At 60.1% G+C, this 16,235-nt stretch overlaps 2 non-coding genes across 2 annotated transcripts; both read right to left on the bottom strand.

Moving 5' to 3' along the window:
- Positions 1 to 225: 225 nt before the first annotated feature.
- Positions 226 to 344, bottom strand: LOC131863367 (5S ribosomal RNA). Its single transcript, XR_009362288.1, has one exon. It is a non-coding gene; the product is annotated as a 5S ribosomal RNA (ribosomal RNA).
- A 5,915-nt stretch (positions 345 to 6,259) lies between these two features.
- LOC131863366 (5S ribosomal RNA) lies at positions 6,260 to 6,378 on the bottom strand. The gene has a single exon (XR_009362287.1). It is a non-coding gene; the product is annotated as a 5S ribosomal RNA (ribosomal RNA).
- Positions 6,379 to 16,235: the final 9,857 nt, after the last annotated feature.

Below are 16,235 nucleotides of genomic sequence, written 5' to 3'. Positions count from 1 at the left end.
ACCTGGGTGCGCGCGCAGCACCTCGGGCGCACCGGGGTGCGCGCACAACGCCCGGGTTGCACCGTGGCCTGTGTGCTCGGGGCGCCTCGGGTGCGCGCTCGGTGTCGCCCCCGCGCGCGCGGTAGTGCGGGCAGCGCACCCCGGCCCGGCCCGGCCCCGACGAGAACGCAAACGGGCAAAAGGTTTATTCAAATAGCATTGCGACGCCCGGCGAAAAACTAAAAAAGGGTGCAACACCGGGACTTCCCGGGAGGTCACCCATCCCAGTACTACTCCGGCCCAAGCGCGCTTAACTGCGGAGTTCTGATGGGATCCGGTGCACTAACGCTGGTATGATCGCACCCGTTATGAGCTTGTCGCAGTGTGTACTTAGCAAACCGCGACCCACGTGCGAATCCACCCCGGCCACCCACCCCCGTCGAGGTGCACACCCTCCCTCGCGAAGTGCGCCCCGTTCGCCAAGTGTGAGCCCTGCCCGGGTGCGCGCACCTTGCTAGGGCGTCGGGTGTGCACCCGGCCCGGCCTACGTGCGTGCACCTGGACGGGGCGTCGTGTGCGTGCAGTGTCCCGTCTGCAACGCGGTGCCCACACACCACCTCGGGCGCAACGACCTGCGCTCACATGTGGGCCGAGTGCACCTTGGTGCATGTTCGGGGCGCCTCGGGTGCACGCTCGATCTTGCCCCGGTGCACCAAGGCGCTCGGTTTGCCCCGGGTGCGCACTTGGTGCAAGGTGGGCACCCAAAATAGGGATCAAGCACCAAAACACAAGTTTCGGGATGCAAAATGGGACCCAAGGACCACAAATGCGTTCCAAGACCCATGATGGGTCCACGAGAACAAAAATGTGTTCCGAGACTTAATAAACAAATATTGGGTTTTAGGAGAAGAAACATGCTCTGATGCCCAAAACGAGAATCGACCCCGAAAAGGCCACAGGCCAAAAGTGGGATGCGAGACAAAAAAAAATGGGACCCGAGGACCAAAATTGGGTTCCCAGGTCGAAGACAGGGCAACCGGACAAGAAACGACCTCTAAGGCTCGAAATGAGTCCCGACGACTAAAACTTGACAAGAAGCACCCATCAGGCACCCAACTCGACACCCATGGGATGCCGACCCACCCGGGCTTCCACCTAGCACACCTTGGCACCCACCCACCCTCGCACCCAACCTCGCACCCAACTTAGCACCTTTGAACCCACATTGGCACTCACCCTGACCCTGGCACCTTGGAACCCACATTGGCACTCACCTTGACCCTGGCACCCACCTTTGCACTCACCTTGGGACCCACCCTGGCTCCCACCTCGGCACCCACCCAGACACCCACCTTGGTTCCTTGGCACCCACCTTGGATCCTTGGCACCCACCCCGACACCCACCTTGGCACGCAACTTGGCTACTTGCCACCCACCTTGGCTCCTGGACGCCCACCCCGACAACCACCCCGTGACCTACCCTGGCTAGGGTTGGTGCACACCCACCCTGGTGCCCACCTTGGCACCCACCCCATGACCCACCTTGGCACACACCTTAGTACCCACCCCGTTACCCACCCTAGGACCCACCCCGTGACCCACCTTGGCCAGGGTGGGTGCCTTGGTGCGCACAACTTGCCTGGGCTGCACACCAGGGCGGGCTCAAGATGGCACCCGCGTTCCGTTTTTTTCACTATCTTTCAAAACGGAAATTTTAAAATCTCGTTTTTTTTTTTTTTTTGCCTTTTCTGGAAATTAGTGAAGGCAGCGCATCAAAGGTGCGCAATGCTGGTGCGAACCCGGGAGCGCTCCGATGTGTGCTCCAAGGTGCGGCGTGCACGAAGTCCGAGCCCGGCTTGCCCCGGGTGCGCACCTCGCGTGCACCTTCGCCGGGGTGAGCACCTTGGCTGGGTTGCGCGCCCTGGTGCGCACCAAGGAGCGCTCTGAAGTGTGCTCCAAGGTGCGGCGTGCACGAAGTCGGAGCTCGGTTTGCCCCGGGTGTGCACCTCGGGTGCGCACCTCGCGTGCACCTTCGCTGCGGTGGGCACCTTGGCTGGGTTGCGCGCCTTGGTGGGCACCATGCAGTGCACGAAGTCGGAGCCCGGTTTGCCCCGGGCGCGCACCTCCGCCAGGGTGGGCACCTTGGTGCGCACAACTTGCCTGGGCTGCGCACCAGGAAGGGCTCAAGATGGCACCCGCGTTCCGTTTTTTTCACTATCTTTCAGAACGGAAATTTTAAAATATCGTTTTTTTTTGCCTTTTCTGGAAATTAGTGAAGGCAGCGCATCAAAGGTGCGCAACGCTGGTGCGAACCTGGGAGCGCTCCGATGTGTGCTCCAAGGTGCGGCGTGCACGAAGTCGGAGCCCGGTTTGCCCCGGGTGCGCCCTGGTGGGCACCATGGTGCGCACCAAGGAGCGCTCCGAAGTGTGCTCCAAGGTGCGGCCTGCACGAAGTCGGAGCCCGGTTTGCCCCGGGTGTGCACCGCGGGTGGGCACCTTGGTGCGCATGCCTTGCCTGGGCTGCGCACCAGGGCGGGCTCAAGATGGCACCCGCGTTCCGTTTTTTTCACTATCTTTCAAAACGGAAATTTTAAAATCTCATTTTTTTTTGCCTTTTCTGGAAATTAGTGAAGGCAGCGCATCAAAGGTGCGCACCTCGCTGCCCACCACGGTGCGCAACGCCGGTGGGCACCCGGGAGTGCTTCGAAGTGTGCTCCAAGGTGCTGCGTGCACGTTGTCGGAGCCCGGTTTGCCCCGGGTGCGCACCTCACGTGCACCTTCGTCGGGGTGGGCACCTTGGCTGGGTTTGCCCCGGCTGCGCTCCGAAGCGGGGTTATTGGAGCGCCGCCTCTTTTTTTGTCGGAGCGTTTGGTGGGGTTTCTCGCATTGGCTCTTCCCAGGCCCGGTTGCCACCCTGGCGCGCACGAAGTCGGAAGTAGGGTTAATTGCCCGGGTGCGCACCTTTGCCAGGGTGGGCACCTTACCTGGGCTGTGCACCCGGGCGGGCTCAAGATGGCACCCGCGTTCCGTTTTTTTCACTATCTTTCAAAACGGAAATTTTAAAATCTCCTCTTTTTTTTGCCTTTTCTGGAAATTAGTGAAGGCAGCGCATCAAAGGTGCGCACCTCGCTGCCCACCTTGGTGTGCTCTGAGGTGCGCACCCGGGAGCGCTACGAAGTGTGCTCCAAGGTGCGGCGTGCACGTTGTCGGAGCCCGGTTTGCCCCGGGTGCGCACCTCGCCTGCACCTTGGCCGGGGTGGGCACCCTGGCTGGGTTTGCCCAGGGTGCGCTCCGAAGCGGGGTTACTGGAGCGCCCCCTCTTTTTTTGTCAGAGCGTTTGGTGGGGTTTCTCGCATTGGCTCTTCCCAGGCCCGGTTGTTGGGTGCGCTCCCACCCTGGCGCGCGCGAAGTTGGAAGTTGGGTTAATTGCCCGGGCGCGCACCTTCGCCAGGGTGGGCACCTTGGTGCGCACACCTTGGCTGGGCTGCGCACCAGGGCGGGCTCAAGATGGCACCAGCATTCCCTTTTTCTCACTATCTTTCAAAACGGAAATTTTAAAATCTCGTTTTCTTTTGCCTTTTATGGAAATTAGTGAAGGCATCGCATCAAAGGTGCGCACCTCGCTGCCCACCTTGGTGTGCTCCGAGGTGCCCACCACGGTGCGCTCCGAGGTGCCCACCACGGTGCGCAACGCCGGTGCGAACCCGGGAGCGCCCCGATGTGTGCTCCAAGGTGCGGCGTGCACGAAGCCGGACCCCGGTTTGCCCCGGGTGCGCACCTCGCGTGCACCTTGGTGCGCACACCTTGGCTGGGTTGCGCGGCCTGGTGGGCACCATGGTGCGCACCAAGGAGCGCTCCGAAGTGTGCTCCAAGGTGCGGCGTGCACGAAGTCCTAGCCCGGTTTGCCCCGGGTGCGCACCTTCGCCGCGGTGGGCACCATGGCGTGCACGAAGTCGGAGCCCGGTTTGCCCCGGGTGCGCACCTCGCGTGCACCTTCGCCGGGGTGGGCACCTCGGCTGGGTTGCGCGCCCTGGTGCGCACCAAGGAGCGCTCCGAAGTGTGCTCCAAGGTGCGGCGTGCACGAAGTCGGAGCCCGGTTTGCCCCGGGTGCGCACCTTCGCCGCGGTGGGCACCCTGGTGCGCACCATGGCGTGCACGAAGTCGGAGCCCGGTTTGCCCCGGGTGCGCACCTCGCGTGCACCTTCGGCGGGGTTGCGCGCCCTGGTGCGCACCAAGGAGCGCTCCGAAGTGTGCTCCAAGGTGCGGCGTGCACGAAGTCGGAGCCCGGTTTGCCCCGGGTGCGCACCTCGCGTGCACCTTCGGCGGGGTTGCGCGCCCTGGTGGGCACCATGGTGCGCACCAAGGAGCGCTCCGAAGTGTGCTCCAAGGTGCGGCGTGCACGAAGTCGGAGCCCGGTTTGCCCCGGGTGCGCACCTCGCGTGCACCTTCGCCGCGGTGGGCACCATGGCGTGCACGAAGTCGGAGCCCGGTTTGCCCCGGGTGCGCACCTCGCGTGCACCTTCGCCGGGGTGGGCACCTCGGCTGGGTTGCGCGCCCTGGTGCGCACCAAGGAGCGCTCCGAAGTGTGCTCCAAGGTGCGGCGTGCACGAAGTCGGAGCCCGGTTTGCCCCGGGTGCGCACCTCGCGTGCACCTTCGCCGCGGTGGGCACCATGGCGTGCACGAAGTCGGAGCCCGGTTTGCCTCGGGTGCGCACCCCGCGTGCACCTTCGCCGGGGTGGGCACCTCGGCTGGGTTGCGCGCCCTGGTGCGCACCAAGGAGCGCTCCGAAGTGTGCTCCAAGGTGCGGCGTGCACGAAGTCGGAGCCCGGTTTGCCCCGGGTGCGCACCTCGCGTGCACCTTCGCCGCGGTGGGCACCTTGGCTGGGTTGGGCACCATTGAGCGCTCCGAAGTGTGCTCCAAGGTGCGCACCATGGCCCTCCAAGGTGCGCAGCATGGCGTGCACGAAGTCGGAGCCCGGTTTGCCCCGGGTGCGCACCTCGCGTGCACCTTCGCCAGGGTGGGCACCTCGGTGCGCACACCTTCTCAATGTTTTCTTGCCTTTTCTGGAAATTGGTGAAGGCAGCGCATCAAAGGTGCGCACCTCGGTGTGCTCCGAGGTGCGAACCCGAGAGCGCTCCGAGGTGCCCACGAAGTCGAAAGTCGGGTTAATTGCATTGTTTTCCCCGGGTGCGCTCCGAGGTGCGCAACATCGGTGCGCACCAAGGAGGGCTCCGAAGTGTGCTCCAAGGTGCGCACGATTCGGAGCTCGGTTTGCCCGGGGTGCGCACACCTTGGCTGGGTTGCGCACCCTTTGTGCGCTCCAAGGTGCGCACGAAGTCGGAGCTCGGTTTGCCCCGGGTGCGCACCTTCGCCAGGGTGCGCACCTTGATGCGCACGCCTTGGCTGGGCTGCGCACCTTGGTGGGCGCCATGGTGCGCACCTTTCGTGCGCTCCAAGGTGCGCACGAAGTCGGAGCTCGGTTTGCCCCGGGTGCGCACCTTGGTGGGCGCCATGGTGCACTCCGAGGTGCCCAAGATTGGTGCGCAACAAGGAGCGCTCCGAAGTGCGCTCCAAGGTGCGCAGGTGCGCGCGAAGTCGAAAGTTGGGTTAATTGTCCGGTTTGCCTCGGGTGCGCACCTTGCGTGCACCTTCGCCAGGGTGGGCGCCTTGGTGCGCACACCTTGGCTGGGCTGCGCACCCGGGCGCGCACACCTTGGCACCCGCGTTTCCTTCATTTTAAATTTTTTTTTTTTACAATCTCTCAAGTGGGAAATTCTATAATCTCAACTTTTTTTGCCTTTTCAGGAAACTTTTGAATGGAGCGCATCATTGGTGCGCTCCGAAGTGTGCTCCAAGGTGCGCACCTCTGGTGTGCTCCAAAGCTCTCTCCAGCTGCGTGCACCTGCCCCGGCCGCGCACCCGGCCCCGCCCAGCTTCGCTCACCTGTCCCGGGCGTCTGGTGCGGAACCTTAGAGTAAGAAACATCACCGTGCACCTTGGCCAACGTGCGCGACTCGACCGAGCGCGCACTGGCCGAGGTGCACACCGATTTCACCTGGGTGCGCGCGCAGCACCTCGGGCGCACCGGGGTGCGCGCACAACGCCCGGGTTGCACCGTGGCCTGTGTGCTCGGGGCGCCTCGGGTGCGCGCTCGGTGTCGCCCCCGCGCGCGCGGTAGTGCGGGCAGCGCACCCCGGCCCGGCCCGGCCCCGACGAGAACGCAAACGGGCAAAAGGTTTATTCAAATAGCATTGCGACGCCCGGCGAAAAACTAAGAAAGGGTGCAACACCGGGACTTCCCGGGAGGTCACCCATCCCAGTACTACTCCGGCCCAAGCGCGCTTAACTGCGGAGTTCTGATGGGATCCGGTGCACTAACGCTGGTATGATCGCACCCGTTATGAGCTTGTCGCAGTGTGTACTTAGCAAACCGCGACCCACGTGCGAATCCACCCCGGCCACCCACCCCCGTCGAGGTGCACACCCTCCCTCGCGAAGTGCGCCCCGTTCGCCAAGTGTGAGCCCTGCCCGGGTGCGCGCACCTTGCTAGGGCGTCGGGTGTGCACCCGGCCCGGCCTACGTGCGTGCACCTGGACGGGGCGTCGTGTGCGTGCAGTGTCCCGTCTGCAACGCGGTGCCCACACACCACCTCGGGCGCAACGACCTGCGCTCACATGTGGGCCGAGTGCACCTTGGTGCATGTTCGGGGCGCCTCGGGTGCACGCTCGATCTTGCCCCGGTGCACCAAGGCGCTCGGTTTGCCCCGGGTGCGCACTTGGTGCAAGGTGGGCACCCAAAATAGGGATCAAGCACCAAAACACAAGTTTCGGGATGCAAAATGGGACCCAAGGACCACAAATGCGTTCCAAGACCCATGATGGGTCCACGAGAACAAAAATGTGTTCCGAGACTTAATAAACAAATATTGGGTTTTAGGAGAAGAAACATGCTCTGATGCCCAAAACGAGAATCGACCCCGAAAAGGCCACAGGCCAAAAGTGGGATGCGAGACAAAAAAAAATGGGACCCGAGGACCAAAATTGGGTTCCCAGGTCGAAGACAGGGCAACCGGACAAGAAACGACCTCTAAGGCTCGAAATGAGTCCCGACGACTAAAACTTGACAAGAAGCACCCATCAGGCACCCAACTCGACACCCATGGGATGCCGACCCACCCGGGCTTCCACCTAGCACACCTTGGCACCCACCCACCCTCGCACCCAACCTCGCACCCAACTTAGCACCTTTGAACCCACATTGGCACTCACCCTGACCCTGGCACCTTGGAACCCACATTGGCACTCACCTTGACCCTGGCACCCACCTTTGCACTCACCTTGGGACCCACCCTGGCTCCCACCTCGGCACCCACCCAGACACCCACCTTGGTTCCTTGGCACCCACCTTGGATCCTTGGCACCCACCCCGACACCCACCTTGGCACGCAACTTGGCTACTTGCCACCCACCTTGGCTCCTTGACGCCCACCCCGACAACCACCCCGTGACCTACCCTGGCTAGGGTTGGTGCACACCCACCCTGGTGCCCACCTTGGCACCCACCCCATGACCCACCTTGGCACGCACCTTAGTACCCACCCTGTTACCCACCCTAGGACCCACCCCGTGACCCACCTTGGCCAGGGTGGGTGCACCCACCCTGGTGCCCACCTTGGCACCCACCCATCCTAGCACCCAGCCTGTGACCGGGCTTGGAACCCAACCTTGCACCCGTCTTGGCCAGTGTGGGTGCGCACCCATCCTGGCACCCACGTTGTGACACACCCTTTAACCCACGCACCCTAGCAGCCACGTTGGCACCCACCTTGGAACACAACCTAGCAACTTGGCACCCACCCCGTGACCCACCTTGGCATCCACCATAGCAGTCGCCCACTTGGCACCCACCTTGGAACCCAAGTTGGCACCCACCTCGGCACCCACCTTGACACTTGTGGACCCACCTTGCCACTCACCCTAGCATCGACCCATCCTAGCACCCACCCTGGCACCTTTGCACCCTAGCACTCACCCATCCTAGCACCTAACCTGTGACCCACCTTGACACTCACCCTCGCACCCACCTTGGAACCCAACCTAGCACCCACCCACCCTGACACCAACCCTAGCACCTACCCACCCTTGCACCCACCCTGTGACCCATCTTGGCACCCACCCATCCTACCACTCAACCTATCACCCACCTTCTCACCCACCTTGGCATCCACCTTAGCACCCACCCACACTGGCACCTTGGCACCCACCTCGGGCAAGGTGGGTGCACACCCACCCTGACACCCAATTTAGAACCAACCGAGCATGTTACCCACCTTGGCACCCACATTGCAGCCCACCCTAGTACCCACCCTATGACCCACATTGGCATCCACACCCTAGCACCCAGGCACCTCGACACCCGCCTTGACACGCACCCTAGCACTAAACCTGTGACCCACCTTGGAACTCACCCTAGAACCCACCCACCCTGTGAACCACCTTGGCATCCACCTTAGCACCCACCCACCTTGGCACCCACTCTAGCACTCACCCATCCTAACACCCAACTTGTTACCCACCTTGGCACCCGCCCTCGCGTCCACCTTGAAACCCACCCTAGCACCCACCCACGCAGGAGCCCACCTTGGCACCCAACCTAACACCCACGCATCCTGGCACCCAACTTGTGACCCACCTTGGAACCCACCCTAGTACCCACCTTTGAACCCACTATATCACCAACCCACCTTGGCACCCACCCTATGACCCTCTTTGGAATCCACCCTAGCACGCACCCACCCTGGCACCCACCATGGAGCGCACCCTAGCACCCACCCACCTCGGCACGCACCTCAACACCCACCTTGGTGTGCGCACTGCGCCAACCTCTCAAAGACCCTATGTGGTGTGCTCCAAAGTGTACACCTTTGGTGCGCTCCAAGGTGCGCACCTTTGGTGCACACCGAGGTGCACACCAAAGTGTGCACCGAGGTGAGCACCAAAGTGCACTCCAAGGTGCACACCAAGGCGTGCACCTTTGGTGCGGTCAATGCAAACGAATTCGGAAGTTGGGGTCGATGTCCTAATCGCTGCTGCAGACTACACGTATGAGAATCGGACAAATAGCTTTATATAGGGGAGGTGTTGCGTTTGATGGGTCGACTCCCCTGGTTGTGTGCACTGCACCAACTTCAAAGACCCTGTCTTGTTTAAGAAGTCAAAAGTTGGGGTGGATGTCCTAATCATTGCTGCAGTCTACGCATGTATGAGAATCAGACAAATAGCTTATATAGGGGAGGTGTTGCATTCGGTGGGTTGACTCCCCTGGTTGTGCGCACTGCGCCAACCTCAAAGACCCCGCATAGCAGAAGAAGTCGGAAGTCGGATTTTGGTGAGCACCAAGGCGTGCACCTTTGGTGCGGTCAACGCAGACGAATTCAGAAGTTGGGGTGGATGTCCTAATCGTTGTTGCAGGCTACACATGTATGAGAATCAGACAAATAGCTTATATAGGGGAGGTGTTGGGTTTGATGGGTCAACTCCCTTGGTTGTGCGCATTACGCCAACCTCAAAGACCTTGTTTTCGTTAAGAAGTCAAAAGTTGGGGTCAATGTCCTAATGGCTCCTGTAGGCTACACATGTATGAGAATCGGACAAATAGCTTATATAGGGGAGGTGTTGGGTTTGATGGGTCGACTCCCCTGGTTGTGCGCATTACGTCAACCTCAAAGACCTTGTTTTCGTTAAGAAGTCAAAAGTTGGGGTCGATGTCCTAATTGCTCCTGTAGACTACACATGTATGAGAATCAGACAAATAGCTTATATAGGGGAGGTGTTGGGTTTGATGGGTTGACTCCCCTAGTTGTTCGCATTACACCAACCTCAAAGACCTTGTTTTCGTTTAGAAGCCGAAAGTTGGGGTCGATGTCCTAATTGCTCCTGCAGGCTACGCATGTATGAGAATCAGACAAATAGCTTATATAGGGGAGGTGTTGGGTTTGATGGGTCGACTCCCCTGGTTGTGCGCATTGCGCCAACCTCAAAGACCCTGCATTGCGGATGAAGTCGAAAGTCAGAGTTTGGTGTGCTACAAGGTGTGGTCGAAGGTGCTCACCTAGGTGTGCACCTTTGGAGCGCAGGAAAAGTGCCCTCCAAAAGTGCGCACCTTTGGAGTGCACAAAAGTGCCCTCCAAAAGTGCGCACCTTTGGAGCGCACAAAAGTGCCCTCCAAAAAGTGCCCTCCAAAAGTGCGCACCTTTGGAGCGCACAAAAGTGCCCTCCAAAAAGTGCCCTCCAAAAGTGCGCACCTTTGGAGTGCAGAAAAGTGCCCTCCAAAAAGTGCCCTCCAAAAGTGTGCACCTTTGGAGTGCACAAAAGTGCCCTCCAAAAGTGCGCACCTTTGGAGCGCAGAAAAGTGCCCTCCAAAAAGTGCCCTCCAAAAGTGCGCACCTTTGGAGCGCAGAAAAGTGCCCTCCAAAAAGTGCCCTCCAAAAGTGCGCACCTTTGGAGCGCAGAAAAGTGCCCTCCAAAAAGTGCCCTCCAAAAGTGCGCACCTTTGGAGCGCAGAAAAGTGCCCTCCAAAAAGTGCCCTCCAAAAGTGCGCACCTTTGGAGCGCACAAAAGTGCCCTCCAAAAAGTGCCCTCCAAAAGTGCGCACCTTTGGAGCGCACAAAAGTGCCCTCCAAAAGTGCGCACCTTTGGAGCGCACAAAAGTGCCCTCCAAAAGTGCGCACTTTTGGTGCGCACCAAGGCGCTGGTTCGGTCGTTGCAGGCGAGTTCGGAAGTTGGGGTCGATGTCCTGAGCGGAGGTGCAAACTACACAGGTGTCGGAATCGGACAAATAGCTTATATAGGGGAGGTGTATGCTTCGATGGGTCGACTCCCCAGGTTGAGCGCACCGCGCCAACCTCAAAGACCCTACGGTATGGATGAAGTCGGAAGTTGGGTCCGATGACCGATTCGATTAGTAGGTATGCTCATGAGGTCGGAATTTGGGTCCGATGACCTGCCATGTGCAGGAAGGCGAATGTTGGCACTGTGCGTTGCAAGGTGCACACCAAGGTGCTGGTGCGGTCTTTTTAGTCGAGTTCGGAAGTTGGGGTCGATGTCCTGATCGGAGGTGCAAGCTACACAGGTGTGGGAATCGGACAAATAGCTTATATAGGGGAGGTGTATGCTTCGTTGGGTCGACTCCCCGGGTTGAGCGCACCGCGCCAACCTCAAAGACCCTACGGTATGGATGAAGTCGGAAGTTGGGTCCGATGACCGATTCGATATGTAGGCATACTCGCGAGGTCGGAATTTGGGTCCGATGACCTGCCATGTGCAGGAAGGCGAATGTTGGCACTGTGCGTTGCAAGGTGCGCACCAAGGCGCTGGTTCGGTCGTTGCAGGCGAGTTCGGAAGTTGGGGTCGATGTCCTGATCGGAGGTGCAAACTACACAGGTGTGGGAATCGGACAAATAGCTTATATAGGGGAGGTGTATGCTTCGTTGGGTCGACTCCCCGGGTTGAGCGCACCGCGCCAACCTCAAAGACCCTACGGTATGGATGAAGTCGGAAGTTGTGTCCGATGACCGATTCGATATGTAGGCATACTCGCGAGGTCGGAATTTGGGTCCGATGACCTGCCATGTGCAGGAAGGCGAATGTTGGGACTGTGCGTCGCAAGGTGCGCACCAAGGCGCTGGTGCCGTCGTTGCAGTCGAGTTCGGAAGTTGGGGTCGATGTCCTGGTCAGAGGTGCAAACTACACAGGTGTGGGAATCGGACAAATAGCTTATATAGGGGAGGTGTATGCTTCGATGGGTCGACTCCCCGGGTTGAGCGCACCGCGCCAACCTCAAAGACCCTACAGTATGGATGAAGTCGGAAGTTGGGTCCGATGACCGATTCGATACGTAGGCATATTGGCGAGGTCTGAATTTGTGTCCGATGACCTGCCATGCGCAGGAAGGCGGAATTTGGGTCCGATGACCGAGTTGATGGCGTGCCATGCGCAGAAAGGCGGAATTTGGGTCCGATGACCGAGTTGATGTTGATGGCCCGCCATGCACAGGAAGGCGGAATTTGGGTCCGATGACCGATTTGAAGGCGTGCCATGCGCAGAAAGGCGGAGTTTGGGTCCGATGACCGAGTTGATATTGATGGCCCGCCATGCGCAGGAAGGCGGAATTTGGGTCCGATGACCTGACATACGCATGGAGTCCGACTCGGGGGCCGATGTTCGATTCGATGACTTGCATTGTGGGTAAAGTCGGAAGTTGTGGTCTTTGACCCGATTCGATGACCAGACTTCGGCTGCTTGAGAATCGGACAAATAACTTATATAGGGGAGGTAGTGTTCTCGAGCATCCTCCCCCCGTGCCCGTTTATGTCGATTGATGCTGGTGCTCGACTGGTTGGAGCGCTCGGATGCAAAAATCTTGCACCAGGATTTATCGATTGTGATGGACACGGCAAGTCTCCTGATTGCTATGCAGGAGCTCATCGTGAATCTCTATGCGGCCTTGGTATGGACTCGACCTGCGGAATGGTTCGGCAATGGTAGTCGCTCCAACACGTCCTTGCAATGGCCACAGAGGTGATTCGACTAGAGCTCCAGTCTAGCTTTTGGGTTGCTTGGCGGACTGGTATAGCCGCGATCGAGTTCCGGCCATGAACGTTTTAGATAGCTCTTGGGCTTTCTGGGACGGAAGTCGGAAGTTTGGGCTGTTGTCCGATTTGATGACCATTCTTCGGATGTGTGAGAATCGGACAAATAACTTATATAGGGGACTGTGTTGTCTCACGCAGCCCCCTCCGTGCCCCTCTATCTCGACCGATGTTGGTGCTTGAAAGGGTTGGGATCGCTCGGATTTATAAACGTGCACCACCATTTGTCGAGTGTGAGGGACGCGGCAGGTCTCCTAAATGCTATACGGGCGCTCTCTGAGAATCTCTATCCGGCCTCGACACAGACTAGTCTTGCTGAATGGTTTGGCACTGGTAGTCGATCCAACACGTCGTTGTTGTGGCCGCCTAGGCGATTCGATTCGAGCCCCCGTCTAGCTTTTGGGTTGCTTGGCGGATTTTGCCCTATCCGCAAGTGAGCTCGGTCCCTAAACGTTCGAGAAACCCGATTGCTATGCGCCGACTCTCTTTCTTGCGAGCCTCCATCTAGCTTTTGGGTCTCTACGGAACGGAAGTCGGAATCTGGGACCGTTGTTTGATTCGACGAGGCAGACTACGGTTGTGCGAGAATCGGACAAATAACTTATATAGGGGAGGTGTTGACTGGAGCATTCTCCCCCGTGCCCCTCTAACTCGACCAATGCTGGCGCTCGAACGGTGGTAGCGCTCGGATTTTCGTTGAGCGCCAGCATTGGTCGATTTAGAGGGGCATGCGAGATTCCCGAATGCTATGCGAGGGCTCTAACGGAAATGTCTATTGGTTTCGGTATGGATGCAATTGCGAGTGGTTCGGCAAAGGTAGTCGTTCCGATGCGTCCATGTCGTGGCCAAATCGATAATTCGATTTGAGCCCTCGTATAGCATTTGGGTCTCTCGATGTGATTCCGCATTCCAGTCCCTTTGGGCACTGCTTGAGCCGCATCCCAGGGGGTTCCCTTCCCAATAATCTGCCTCGCAACCCGATTGCTATGCGGTGAGGCTCCTCGGCCGCCTCGGAACTATCTGTGTATCAGACGCATCGCGGGATAAGGGGTTGGCAACGGTAGTCGCCCCAAGCGCGTCCGATGCTTGGACCATTCCGAGGCGGCCCTGAAGCCTCTTCCGTCTAGCCGTTGGGTCCTTCTCGCCGCATCCCTTGCCTCGCACCCCGATTGCTATGCGGTGAGGCTCCTCGGCCGCCTTGGAACTATCTGTGTATCAGACGCATCGCGGGATAAGGGGTTGTCACTGGTAGTCGCCCCAAGCGCGTCCGATGCTTGGACCATTCCGAGGCGGCCCTGAAGCCTCTTCCGTCTAGCCGTTGGGTCCTTCTCGCCGCATCCCTCGACTCGCACCCCGATTGCTATGCGGTGAGGCTCCTCGGCCGCCTTGGAACTATCTGTGTATCGGACGCGTCGCGGGATAAGGGGTTGTCACTGGTAGTCGCCCCAAGCGCGTCCGATGCTTGGACCATTCCGAGGCGGCCCTGAAGCCTCTTCCGTCTAGCCGTTGGGTCCTTCTCGCCGCATCCCTCGCCTCGCACCCCGATTGCTATGCGGTGAGGCTCCTCGGCCGCCTTGGAACTATCTGTGTATCGGACGCGTCGCGGGATAAGGGGTTGTCACTGGTAGTCGCCCCAAGCGCGTGCGATGCATGGACCATTCCGAGGCGGCCCTGAAGCCTCTTCCGTCTAGCCGTTGGGTCCTTCTCGCCGCATCCCTCGCCTCGCACCCCGATTGCTATGCGGTGAGGCTCCTCGGCCGCCTTGGAACTATCTGTGTATCGGACGCGTCGCGGGATAAGGGGTTGTCACTGGTAGTCGCCCCAAGCGCGTCCGATGCTTGGACCATTCCGAGGCGGCCCTGAAGCCTCTTCCGTCTAGCCGTTGGGTCCTTCTCGCCGCATCCCTCGCCTCGCACCCCGATTGCTATGCGGTGAGGCTCCTCGGCCGCCTTGGAACTATCTGTGTATCGGACGCGTCGCGGGATAAGGGGTTGTCACTGGTAGTCGCCCCAAGCACGTCCGATGCTTGGACCATTCCGAGGCGGCCCTGAAGCCTCTTCCGTCTAGCCGTTGGGTCCTTCTCGCCGCATCCCTCGCCTCGCACCCCGATTGCTATGCGGTGAGGCTCCTCGGCCGCCTTGGAACTATCTGTGTATCGGACGCATCGCGGGATAAGGGGTTGTCACTGGTAGTCGCCCGAAGCGCGTCCGATGCTTGGACCATTCCGAGGCGGCCCTGAAGCCTCTTCCGTCTAGCCGTTGGGTCCTTCTCGCCGCATCCCTCGCCTCGCACCCCGATTGCTATGCGGTGAGGCTCCTCGGCCGCCTTGGAACTATCTGTGTATCGGACGCGTCGCGGGATAAGGGGTTGTCACTGGTAGTCGCCCCAAGCGCGTCCGATGCTTGGACCATTCCGAGGCGGCCCTGAAGCCTCTTCCGTCTAGCCGTTGGGTCCTTCTCGCCGCATCCCTCGCCTCGCACCCCGATTGCTATGCGGTGAGGCTCCTCGGCCGCCTTGGAACTATCTGTGTATCGGACGCGTCGCGGGATAAGGGGTTGTCACTGGTAGTCGCCCCAAGCGCGTCCGATGCTTGGACCATTCCGAGGCGGCCCTGAAGCCTCTTCCGTCTAGCCGTTGGGTCCTTCTCGCCGCATCCCTCGCCTCGCACCCCGATTGCTATGCGGTGAGGCTCCTCGGCCGCCTTGGAACTATCTGTGTATCGGACGCGTCGCGGGATAAGGGGTTGTCACTGGTAGTCGCCCCAAGCGCGTCCGATGCTTGGACCATTCCGAGGCGGACCTGAAGCCTCTTCCGTCTAGCCGTTGGGTCCTTCTCGCCGCATCCCTCGCCTCGCACCCCGATTGCTATGCGGTGAGGCTCCTCGGCCGCCTTGGAACTATCTGTGTATCGGACGCGTCGCGGGATAAGGGGTTGTCACTGGTAGTCGCCCCAAGCGCGTCCGATGCTTGGACCATTCCGAGGCGGCCCTGAAGCCTCTTCCGTCTAGCCGTTGGGTCCTTCTTGCCGCATCCCTCGCCTCGCACCCCGATTGCTATGCGGTGAGGCTCCTCGGCCGCCTTGGAACTATCTGTGTATCGGACGCGTCGCGGGATAAGGGGTTGTCACTGGTAGTCGCCCCAAGCGCGTCCGATGCTTGGACCATTCCGAGGCGGCCCTGAAGCCTCTTCCGTCTAGCCGTTGGGTCCTTCTCGCCGCATCCCTCGCCTCGCACCCCGATTGCTATGCGGTGAGGCTCCTCGGCCGCCTTGGAACTATCTGTGTATCGGACGCGTCGCGGGATAAGGGGTTGTCACTGGTAGTCGCCCCAAGCGCGTCCGATGCTTGGACCATTCCGAGGCGGACCTGAAGCCTCTTCCGTCTAGCCGTTGGGTCCTTCTCGCCGCATCCCTCGCCTCGCACCCCGATTTCTATGCGGTGAGGCTCCTCGGCCGCCTTGGAACTATCTGTGTATCGGACGCGTCGCGGGATAAGGGGTTGTCACTGGTAGTCGCCCCAAGCGCGTCCGATGCTTGGACCATTCCGAGGCGGCCCTGAAGCCTCTTCCGTCTAGCCGTTGGGTCCTTCTCGCCGCATCCCTCGCCTCG

This window comes from Cryptomeria japonica, unplaced genomic scaffold (genome assembly GCF_030272615.1).
Source record: "Cryptomeria japonica unplaced genomic scaffold, Sugi_1.0 HiC_scaffold_61, whole genome shotgun sequence".
NCBI lineage: Eukaryota > Viridiplantae > Streptophyta > Pinopsida > Cupressales > Cupressaceae > Cryptomeria > Cryptomeria japonica.
Note: the sequence above shows the minus strand (reverse complement) of the source record. Positions and strands in the feature narration are given on the sequence as shown.